The following is an 11,673-nucleotide window of genomic DNA, read 5'->3' on the forward strand; positions in this document are numbered from 1 at the left end:
GTTCTATAAAATAACCTCAACCATAACTCCTTGTTTGAAACATACAATTAGCCTACTTGTGAGTATTTTATTAAAGAAACTGTTTAGTTGCTTCAACTGCAAGTTACTACTAACGTTAGCTTAGCTAGTTTGTTTGTTGATACAAAAGGCACCAGCCTGAAAGGCTGATTGCAGAGATTAGTGCCTTGCAGGCTGGTTAGAAGGCTAATGGAGCTTTCATATTATATTTCATATTATAATTTTCATTATTCAGTTAGCTGCCTTCAAGGCTGATTGTAGAGACTAGTGCCTTGCAGGCTGGTTAGAAGGCTAATGATTATTTCATTTTGTATAATCTGTTGTATTACTGAGTTGGAGCCTTCCAATGCTAATTTAAAATCTTTTTTAGGAGTTGAAATGATTACACGTCGGAGAGCCAAAAAAACAGCCCCAGCACCAACACCAGCCCCCTCACCCCCCACCTCAACACCCGCCCCAGCTCCAACCCCGGCCACCTCTGCACCCACCACAGCACCAACACCAGCCCCCTCACCCCGGCCACCTCAACACCCACCACAGCACCAACCCCGGCCACCTCTGCACCCACCACAGCACCAACCCCAGCCACCACAGCACCAACACCAGCCCCCTCACCCCGGCCACCTCAACACCCACCACAGCACCAACCCCGGCCACCTCTGCACCCACCACAGCACCAACCCCAGCCCCCTCAGCATCCACCTCAACACCCACCCCAGTTCCAACCCCGGCCACCTCAACACCCACCCCAGCACCAACCCCGGCCACCTCTGCACCTGCCCCAGCTCCAACCCCGGCCACCTCTGCACCCATCTCTGCACCCACCCCAGCACCCGCCCCAGCACCCACCTCTGCACCCACCCCAGCACCAACCCCGGCCACCTCTGCACCTGCCCCAGCACCCACCTCAACACCCACCACAGCACCAACCCCAGCCTCCTCAGCATTCACCTCAACACCCGCCCCAGCTCCAACCCCGGCCACCTCTGCACCCACCACAGCACCAACACCAGCCCCCTCACCCCCCACCACAACACCCACCACAGCACCAACCCCGGCCACCTCTGCGGCCACCACAGCACCAACCCCAGCCCCCTCAGCATCCACCTCAACACCTGTCCCAGCTCCAACCCCGGCCACCTCAACACCCATCCCAGCACCAACCTCGGCCACCTCTGCACCTGCCCCAGCTCCAACCCTGGCCACCTCAACACCCACCCCAGCACCAACCCTGGCCACCTCTGCACCCGCCCCAGCTCCAACCCCGGCCACCTCTGCACCCACCCCAGCACCAACCCCGGCCACCTCTGCACCCGCTTCTGCACCAACCCCAGCCACTTCTGCATCCACCCCAGCACCCACCTCTGCACCTGCACCAAATGTGATTCTACATTAAAATTATATATTGGCAGGGATGAGTCATACATGTTGTGGTGTAACTGTTATTTGATGATGCATATTCACCTACATAACAAATGAGCAGTAATAGAAGAAATGAGTATGATGTTGTGTAATGATGTCATCAATCTGATACTCTGTCACGATTGAGGAGCTGAGGAGGAGAGTGGGGCCACCAGAGGGGATGTCAGTGGCCTTGTGTGTAGCCCTCCTAAGAAGTGACAAAAATTAAAAAAAAGATCTTCAAAAAGAGCTAGAGAGTGTAGGGGTGAAGCCGAGGCCAGTTACCACGCTCACGTCACTGTGCAGCAGACTTACAGAGGGTACAGTACAGTGAAGCAATCAACATGAGTTCAAATTCATCTTTATTGTCGTTATGTACAATACAATGAAATTGTTATTCTCCTTAATTTTTTTACATTTGCCTTACTTCAGTGTAATAAAACAGCATTCTTCAGTTATAAATACTTACTTTTATCTGAATTATTTACAGCCTAGTTGAATGCTGTAAGAATATCTAAATTGACTAAACAATGTAAAGCATTCACTATGTCAGGTTCTATAAATCAGACAAACACTGAAACTCTGACTATAACTAACTGATACCCTTCCATCTTCAAGGGGAGGCTAGTGACCGTGGTCAAAACATTGGCAAACTGGCTGCCAAACTTATACCTTTTGACAAGATTAAGCTACTTGGCGAGGAGGAGGCCAACAAGGATGTGACCCCTTTTTGCTCTTTGTTCTTTGCAACATTCCAGTGCAATTGTGACAATACATCTCATTCAAAATATACTAAGAATACAAAATCTATTTTTTGTGTACTTTTGTATGTATTTATAGTTAACCTCAGTGTGTCACAAAATTGATAGACTGCCAAGTTTTAACCGATATTAATATGTATTACTTTCCTCAAGGGGTATTATCAAAACCGGCTGTGAAAGCCTAAAAGCTCAGGGTGACATCTTCAGCACTGCCTCACATGGCCTTGGTCATGCACTCTTTGATGTCTTTGAAGGCCTCTTCACTGCATGTGCTGATGCACAAATTGCAGCACTTACAGGTAAGGGTTAGGATAGTTGGTGCTGTTCATTGTTTTATAAAGATGTTTGCAAGTTTATTCACTTCCCACTGATAAATCTGTCCTTTCATTTAGGTGATGCAGCCTCAGAGGATGAGTAGTTCATCGTTCAGATATGTGCATGGTTTACAGAGTGCTAGTTAACTTACTCTTTAATTATAGAAACTTCTAAAAAAAAAAAAAGGTAGGGCCATAAAAAGGGAGGATTCCCTGTGAAAATATTTGAACACATTTAAATTTTGTTAATGTTGTATTTTCTTCTTGCTTGTGACTCTTTTTGTTCATTCATCTTCTTCTAACCGCTTCATCCTCTTGAGGGTCGCGGGGGGGCTGGAGCCTATCCCAGCTGACATCGGGCGAGAGGCAGGGTACACCCTGGACAGGCTGCCAGACTATCGCAGGGCTGACACATAGAGACAAACAACCATTCACGCTCACATTCACACCTATGGACAATTTAGAGTTACCAATTAACCTAGTCCCCAATCTGCATGTCTTTGGACTGTGGGAGGAAGCTGGAGTGCCCGGAGAGAACCCACGCTGACACGGGGAGAACATGCAAACTCACAGAAACGCACAGAAGGGCTCCCACGCCCGGGATTGAACCGGCAACCCTCTTGCTGTGAGGCGAGAGTGCTAACCACCACATCACCGTGCCACCACTCTTTTTGTTATATTTTGTTATAATTTTGGGTGACCAGATGTTATAAACGTATCTGTCCTGCAGGGGTTTTAACTTGAGCCAATCAAAATGTAGAATACTGTCTCAATATGTGGGAAATGTAGAAATGTAGAATATGAAATCATCATTAGCCCTCTGACCAGCCTACAAGGCACTGATCTCTACAATCAGCCTTGAAGGCAGCTAACTGAATAATGAAAATTATAGAATATGAAATCATCTAACCAGCCTGCAAGGCACTAATCTCTACAATCAGCCTTGAAGGCATCCGACTGAAATCATCATTAGCCTTCTGACCAGCCTGCAAGGCACTAGTTTCTATAATCAGCCTTGAAGGCAGCTAACTGAATAATGAAAATTATACAATATGAAATCATTAGCCTTCTAAGCAGCCTGCAAGGCACTGGAAATGACAAACAAGTGACAAAAGACTGTAAGACTGTTAGAGATGTTAATGATACATTTTAACTATTTCTGCACTTTTACTAAAAATGCAATGTCCAAAATGATTCATACCCCTTGAAATGAGATATTATCTTTTAGAAAATAAAAGCTATACCATTCCAAAAGGTCATGGTGATTTCTGCCAAGTTCTAGAGTATTCTAACCACCTATAAATTGGGAACAAATGATGCAGTAGTTCTCTGTTACTTGTTGAAGTCAGGGCTGAAACCAAAGACGTTATGGGGACCTCCGCTTGCTTATTGTGACAGCTCACTGATTCTAATACACACACATATATACACACACACACACCTTTTTTTTTAAATTGAGAAGTTTGCATTTAAGTCTTATTTAATTGGCTTGTAAAAATAAAGAGCTACTGATAAAAGACAGAGACCTTTAGTAATTGTGTCACAGTTTATTAGAATTTTGTCTCACTGGCCATAATCTGCTCAGCAGCATATCTTGGTACTCCTTGTCCCTCCAGGATTTTGATGATTATCTGAAAAACAGTTAGCAAATGACCCTCATACAAGTTTATCATGAGTTTTATGCCATCTAACCAACATTTTCCATCTTACCTCTGGGACGAAGACATCGAAAGTGAAATGGAGCGGTGTGTTTTCCCCCTTCAGAATCCTCTCTCCAGTGTCGGTGCACTGCTCGATGGTCTTCATCAGCTCCAAGAACTATTAGAAAGAGAGATGCATTATTTAATTTGTACAAACTGTAATGTGTACACTCCTATACATGAAAAAAATGACACTTCCATTTACCCGCTGATCACTAAAATGGAGCATGTGCGGTTTCAGGTGCTGTTTCAGTTTCCAGGATGTGGATGGATTAATCCAGAGGTACATCCTGTTTGAACGCACTTGCCCGTTCATCAGGTCATGGTACAAGCTCTGAAGCCAAAGTCAAGAATGGAAATTTAAATGTTGATGTAGAATTTAATTACTTAAAAGCTGGGGTTGTTAACTTTGGAGAAAAGAGCAATAGAGAGCAGTTTGGAAAGAGTTTTTGAGCACAAATACCACAACCCCTCATCCTCACCTTGATCTGATCCACTGAAAACACGGACAGGATTCGTCCTGTTTCAACCGCCTCAATAATGCTGCAGATGAAAACAAGGAGTGGGGAAAAATATGAGGACAGCTAGCAAAGGGAATCAGAATTGCTAAAACAATACTTTAATAAACTTTTTAACAGATTTAAACTAGAGAATCATTTTTCAGTGGGCCACTTACTAGTGAAAAGAAAAACAAATAGATAAATGTAGCTGGCTGTATGTGGCTCTCTAATGCCTGTGAGTCACAAGGGATACATTCCACTGATAACTTTTACCTGCTCTGGAAATGTAATGATCTCTTCAAAGGAAAGGGCCCCCATCTATATGGATTTTAACAGCTGACAGGCAATGTTGTACACTGCCTGAGGCCCCAAATAACTTCCTGCACTACTCTCCACCAGCAAATGCTCCTTCACAGTAAGAGGGCTAGCTCCAGGATGACAACAGTGACCCTGGCCTCCATATGGATCTCCCTTCCACATTCCCCCACCTTTTCTCTGGACTCTCATGACTCCAGCACCCACTTCCTCCCGTCTCTACTCTCAGTTTCACAAGCCAGATGGACAACTTGGCAAAATAGTCCCACTAACCCCTCATGGCCATCACCTATACACCACTCACCAATGCCACCACGACACTATGCCTCTCCAGGTCCAGAATTTATTCTTAATTTATCCTATAGCAGGTTGATTAAAGTCCCCAATCCAAAATCATTGCTTTGACATTTTACCCACAACTTTTATTTTTATAACAGGTTTAAAGGGAAATTTCGGTTTATTTCAACCCATCTCCTATCGTTCTAAATTTGTTTCAAGTGACTAGTGACATAAAAATAATAGTTTGCATGTTAGCCTTTAGCCTAGATACAGCCAGGGCGCATAGTAGCGTCAGACCTGTTAAAACGTAAGTGAACGGACATACTTCAAGTGCAAAGTTAGTCCATTAAACAAGCTTTTTTTCCACAAAGACCGCCTCATATCGTTAGGATAAATGTCAGAGAACATATAGAAAATGACATGTAAATGTGTTGTCTTACCTTATCGGTGTGGTGCCATGTTTGTTTACCATTTAGCTCTGCTTTCAAAAGCGCGGCCGAAATATGGTGAGCTCTAGATAAAGCCCAGCTGAATACGACTCCAGGTGGAGGTGTCTCATCCTCAGTCACATCCAGACCTTGAAAATAAGGCTGCAACCGGTCCCATTCCTTGCAACAGAGGCATTCCTCTTCTGTGGGCACTGGGCCACAGCATTCACAGGTACACCACCAATCTCCAGAGCTACGCAGCCTTACAGCAGCCATTCCTCCTCTCTCGTTTTCTACCTGTTGCGAAGCTCTTCGTCAGTGTATTTAGTTTAGTTTATTTTAGTTTAGTTTATTAGTTTATAGTATTGTGGACAATCCCAATTAATTGACTGTAGAAATAACAGTAAAAAGGGCAGCTTTAGCCAACATGGCTAATATCCAGCTGTAGTCCCTGGCCTGATGACAATAGGCATCCTAAAAAGAACAGTACATTACAGCACATTCATTAAAAAGAGAAAATTAAGAGTCAGAGCATGTGAGCGGAACGGAGCGGGGAGTGGGAGGATTTTGTGTTGAGCGAGGAGTGGCTATTTTTTTAAAAAGGTGGAGCGGAGCCTTATCTCTCGCTCCAATTTTGCTCCGGTTGCTCATGCCCCATCCAGAATGTATCTTTGCACCTGCGCACACCCACACTATTTTCTTTCAAAACTATGGAGTTTACTGTGTACTTCAGAAAAGAAACTGAGAAGAGAAGTAGCGGTACCTTGGAGAATGGTCCCTAACTGAGAGGGAGAGGCGAGAGGGCTTCAGAGGTCAGCCGCTTAACCTGGTCCGTCTCCTCCACACTTTGACTATTTCCACCCTGCCAGCGGTACCGTGTAGAACGGTCCCTAACTGCGGGGAGAGGCGAGAGGGCTTCCCCGGAGAATCTACCAAGCTCATGTTTTATTGGTGCCGTAGCATTGTTCCTACCTCTTATTGTTCCAACCTCTCATTAGTCAGACGTCCCGTTGTTCCAATATGTGATTATTACCGTAGCCTATTTGTGTACCATAGAGGATCAGCAACGCAACAAAAGTAGGCTACTGGTCGAGATACAAGTGTCATAGAGAGGAGAGAATGAAACACCATAACCTCCTGTTATTAACTCTGGGGTCCAGGTTGTGTGGGGAGCTCTCTGTGGTGCTGAACGGCTCCCGGCGGGCGTATTTCTGCCTTGATGGTGCACCGCGACCGGCGCTGGGTCAGCTGGGAAAGGCTTGAGGCGAAGCAGGCTCACGGCTTATGTGTTTGCCACTTTCTTTTTCATTTTAACCCACACCATGATTTTTTCCTGACCCTAACCAAGTGGTTTTTGTGCCTAAACCTAACCGGATCTTAACCACAGGGCATCATGAACAATGGGTTTAATATGGTCTGAACAATGGGATGTCAGACCAATGGGCTGTTGGAAAAATGGGCAGACCCTGTTTTATTTGTGAATAGAAGATTACAGGTTAGGGTAGTACGACGCAGTTGTTTTGAGCGAGTGGAGCGGGATAAAATTTATGATGGAGCGGAGCGGAGCGAAGAATGCGCAGAACCAAGCGGAGCGGACGAGCGGCGCAAAGTGACAGGTCTGCGAGCGAGGAGTGGAAATTTTCACCCGCTCCACTCCGCTCACATGCTCTGTTAAGAGTGAAGAGAAAAAGATAGATCAATAAAGATAAAAAGGAACAGTAAAACATCAATACAATCATGCAGAGACAGCACATATAACCAAAACATACAGAAGCAGCACATGCTATATAATCACACACAAAACGTCAGCACATACAATCACATTCAGGGATGCAGACAGACAGCACGTATAGACATGCAGCGTTTATGATCATGACGCAATAACACACAGCCATAGGTTAGTGTGTGCAGGTGTAATTGTCAGTAAACCATGTTTTTAACTTGGCTGTAAAGGTGGAGCATGTATGTGTATCTATAATATGGGTGGGAAGTGAGTTCCAATTTTGTATTGCTCTAACAGAGAATGATAACTGACCAAATGTGCTTTTCCTGAATGGGACTAATAAGTCACCACGTGTGATGCTTCTAGTGATCTGACCAGTATTATTGCATTGGTTTATGAATGAATTAAGTGGAGGAGGAGCTAAGTTGTGCAGGATTTTAGACCAGACAGATGTTCCTGTATTTTATTAAATCTTCCCAGCTCAGAAGTTTGTGCTTGTGTAGGATGGTACAATGATGTGAGCTGTTTGGTTTCTGGTCCAAGATTTTAAGGGTTTGCTTGTACAGGGTTTCTAGTGGCTTCAGTGTCGAGGCTTTGGTTTTTCCCCAGCTTGTGAGGCAGTATGTTAGATGCAACATGATCATGGCATTCACATATAATTTGGCAGCATTAAAAGTCATTGTGTTTCTTATGTATTTAAAATTCGCTAAACTAAACCTTTTGACTGACCTTTTTTATGTGTGTTTTAAAAGTTAGATTGGAGTCAATAGTGATTCCCAGATATCTGACCTCTGACACAATAGCAATATTATTACCTGAGATTGTTTAATTCGGCACAATGTTATATTGCCATTTGGAAAAGAATATTCCTACTGTTTTGTTTACATTAAGTTGAAGGCAGGAACAGTTTAGCCATTTAGAGATCTGCTCTAATGCTGAGGTGAGTTTAGCAGCTGCCATCTGCTTTGTCCTGGCATGCACATATATCACGGTGTCATCCGCAAATAACTGGGTTTCCACATCAGGGCAGACAGTTGGCAGGTCATTGATATATAAAGAAAAGAGTAGGGGACCAAGTATTGACCCTTGTGGTACTCCAGTGTACAATTCAAGGGCTGGAGAAAGTTGGTTGTTAACCATAACATGTTGACGTCTACCAGTCAGGTAAGATTCAAACCACCTAAATGCTAATGGGGAAAAGTTGAAAGTGGACAGTTTGGCCAGAAGGACCTTATGGTTGACTGTGTCAAAGGCTTTGCGTAGATCTAAAAACACTGCACCAACAATACCTCCTTTGTCAACCATTGCTCGGACCTTTTCTATGAAAAGGCAGTTGGCTGTTTCTGTGGAATAATTGGCCCTAAAGCCAAACTGCATGTGATGAAGGCTATTATTCTGGCTCAAATAAATTGTTTACCATTTAGCTTTGCTTTCCAAAGCGCGGCCAAAATATCGCAAGAACAAGCAGCAATCTCATACCGTGCCTGAAATCTCGCGAGAACAAGCAGCAACAGCTGGAAGGCAGAACCGGACAGTAGCCTGAAAAGTTCATTCATTTATTTTATGAAAGATTTATAGAATAATGGCAGACTTTTTGCCAGACTTCGACTTTGTGGAGGAGGAATTTGATTTTGTAGAGTCTGATGGCCGCCCTTATTTATTTGAGCAAGAATACACTGATGAAGAGCTTCATGAAATTGAAGAACGGAGGAGGAGAGAGAGAGAGGCGCAACAGGTAGAGGACGAGAGAGGAGGAATGGCTGCTGCAAGGCTGCGTAGCTCTGGAGATTGATGGTGTACCTGTGAATGCTGTGCCCCAATGCCCACAGAAGAGGAATGCCTCTGTTGCAAGGAATGGGACCAGTTGCAGCCTTATTTTCAAGGTCTGGATGTGACCGAGGACGAGACACCTCCACCTGGAGTAGTATCCAGCTGGGCTTAATCTAGAGCTCGCGATATTTCGGCCACGCTTTGGAAAGCAGAGCTAGATGGTAAACAAACATGGCACCACACCCGTAAGGTAAGACAACACGTTTACATGTCGTTTTCTATATGTTATCATCTGACATTTATCCTAACGATATGAGGCGGTCTTTGTGGAAAAAAAGCTTGTTTAGTGGACTAACTTTGCACTTGAAGTATGTCCGTTCACTTATGTTTTAACAGGTCTGACGCTACTATGCGCCCTGGCTGTATCTAGCTAACGGCTAACATGCAAACTATTATTTTTATGTCACTAGTCACTTGAAACAAATTTAGGACGATAGGAGACAGGTTGAAATAAACCGAAATTTCCCTTTAAGCAGCCTAGAAAAACAACTAATATTTCAACTCAACATTTCTCTCCGATATGACATTTTTCCAAAGGATGAAAACTGCAGTCATTAAGGTTAACCAAGAGAAAAGCAATTTGAGTATGTGTTTATTTTCAGTGTTTCAATGTTAAGTAAGCATCTACACATTGTTTTCAGGTAAATCTGGCAAGTGAAAGGTAAGTTTATACCAATCTTTGGTTTTGCAACTCTTGCCTGTACTTCACTTTTTAATTCTAAATCCTTTATCTTTACTGTAATATTACTGAAAAGAACTTCAACTTGCCTCTGTGTATGAAATGAGCATTACATATAAAGTTCCTTTGCTCTGCTTAACCAAAATGGGACAAAAGGTTCTGTGTTGTGCTGTGATCTGGCATACAGTGGCTACATAACAGAATAGCCAGTTATACTATTGTCAGTGCTTTGGCCCTCATTTTGTGTGATACTACACATGCACATGATACCAACAATATCAGATAGTACCTTGGGTGTTCCTTCACGAATGTGCATCCACAGTCGAATGGCTCATCTTCCTGTGTGCATTTCCTTGCACAATCTGTGTGAAGCCAGCCTTTGCAAGTGTGGCACTGCACCCACTCAAGTGACTGGACATCTGGATATAAAAGTCTGACAACATCAAAGACATGTTAAAACTTAATTTTTGAAAGGCACAATAGTCTCAAGTGTCATCCCTTGAAGTGCGCATGTAGTTATATTTTCACAAGAAATGCATATAAAAAGACTGTATATTTCATTTTTAAAAATGACACAACGTTAAAAGGGCATACATTGATTTTCAGATGTAAAAAATGTGCATATGCAAGGTCCTACACACCTTGCCTCCATACATCCTTATGTATAGAATGAAACAGTGCTTTTGAACAAGCCTCTCACCATGCCTTGTCCTCACCCAAAATTAACTATGCAAATTACTATGAATATGCCCCTCTTGTCACTTTGTAAAAAAACAATGCTGACAGTGTCCTTTGAATAACTTTTTTAACCAACCTCATTCCAGTGTTCTCTGACGTCTGGAAAACACAGACCTTTATCAGGTCTGCCATGCATTGTCGCTGTTCGTTAGCCAAGGACCTCTCTGCCATGGCTGCCTGTACAAGTGAATATGTTATTTCTACAAACGGTGGTATAAATCTTGGAAAAAACTACAACAAATATAACTCACGAATCAGTATTTAGTTCTCCGTCTCTTGATGACTAACCTCCGTGTTCTGCTCACGTTTCCTCTTCAGCCTGTAGACAGGAGAATGTTTCCCTTTGAGAAGTGCCTCACACTCCTTGGTCGAATGGGCAAAAACCTTCCCATATTTATTAAATACAAATACAACAAATATTTAAATATCATGACGGTGAATCAAGTATACTCATGTTAAAATGTGTTTGTTTATATAGTCTTATCACAAGCATCAGAGGACTTCAAAGAGACTGAGCTCACCAGATCGCAACTACTCAGTGTGCAGTAGACACTTGTCAAAATAATGACAAAATCATGTACAACACTGACAGAAGAAAACAGAAAAAATGCAGGGATGATAAGGGTCTGAGGTCTGTGCTAAAGACTCAGACAACTGAGCAGCAGGAAAGTAATAGGCCCACATCCACCACTGCCTGGTAGAACACTGCAGTGGAGTCTGAGAAATTGAGAAAAAAGGAACACACACAGAGAAAACAGCTGCACAGAACACGGCCATTGAGACACCTCCTAGTGAATTACATTTTTACCTGTTCAAGGGATAGTTCTCCAGCAGCAACAGGCACCACCACCTCCGCAAAACAGGAATGTCATTCTGAAATCATAGTTGGAATAGTTGCTTAGTAAATCACAGAAGATGCATGATGGTGATGGAAGTTAATGGTGAAATCTACTTACTACTGAGTAATCAAACTGGGCATCCAGGACA

General features: G+C 43.4%; 1 long non-coding RNA gene across 1 annotated transcript; it reads right to left on the reverse strand.

The window, feature by feature from the left end:
• Window positions 1-4,033: 4,033 nt before the first annotated feature.
• LOC117250826 (uncharacterized) lies at window positions 4,034-10,374 on the reverse strand. Its single transcript, XR_013490830.1, has 5 exons — window positions 10,238-10,374; window positions 4,677-4,737; window positions 4,400-4,528; window positions 4,205-4,312; window positions 4,034-4,125 (listed from the first exon to the last, which is right to left on the reverse strand). It is a non-coding gene; the product is annotated as an uncharacterized LOC117250826 (long non-coding RNA).
• Window positions 10,375-11,673: the final 1,299 nt, after the last annotated feature.

Source organism: Epinephelus lanceolatus, chromosome 3, assembly GCF_041903045.1.
Source record: "Epinephelus lanceolatus isolate andai-2023 chromosome 3, ASM4190304v1, whole genome shotgun sequence".
Taxonomy (NCBI): domain Eukaryota; kingdom Metazoa; phylum Chordata; class Actinopteri; order Perciformes; family Serranidae; genus Epinephelus; species Epinephelus lanceolatus.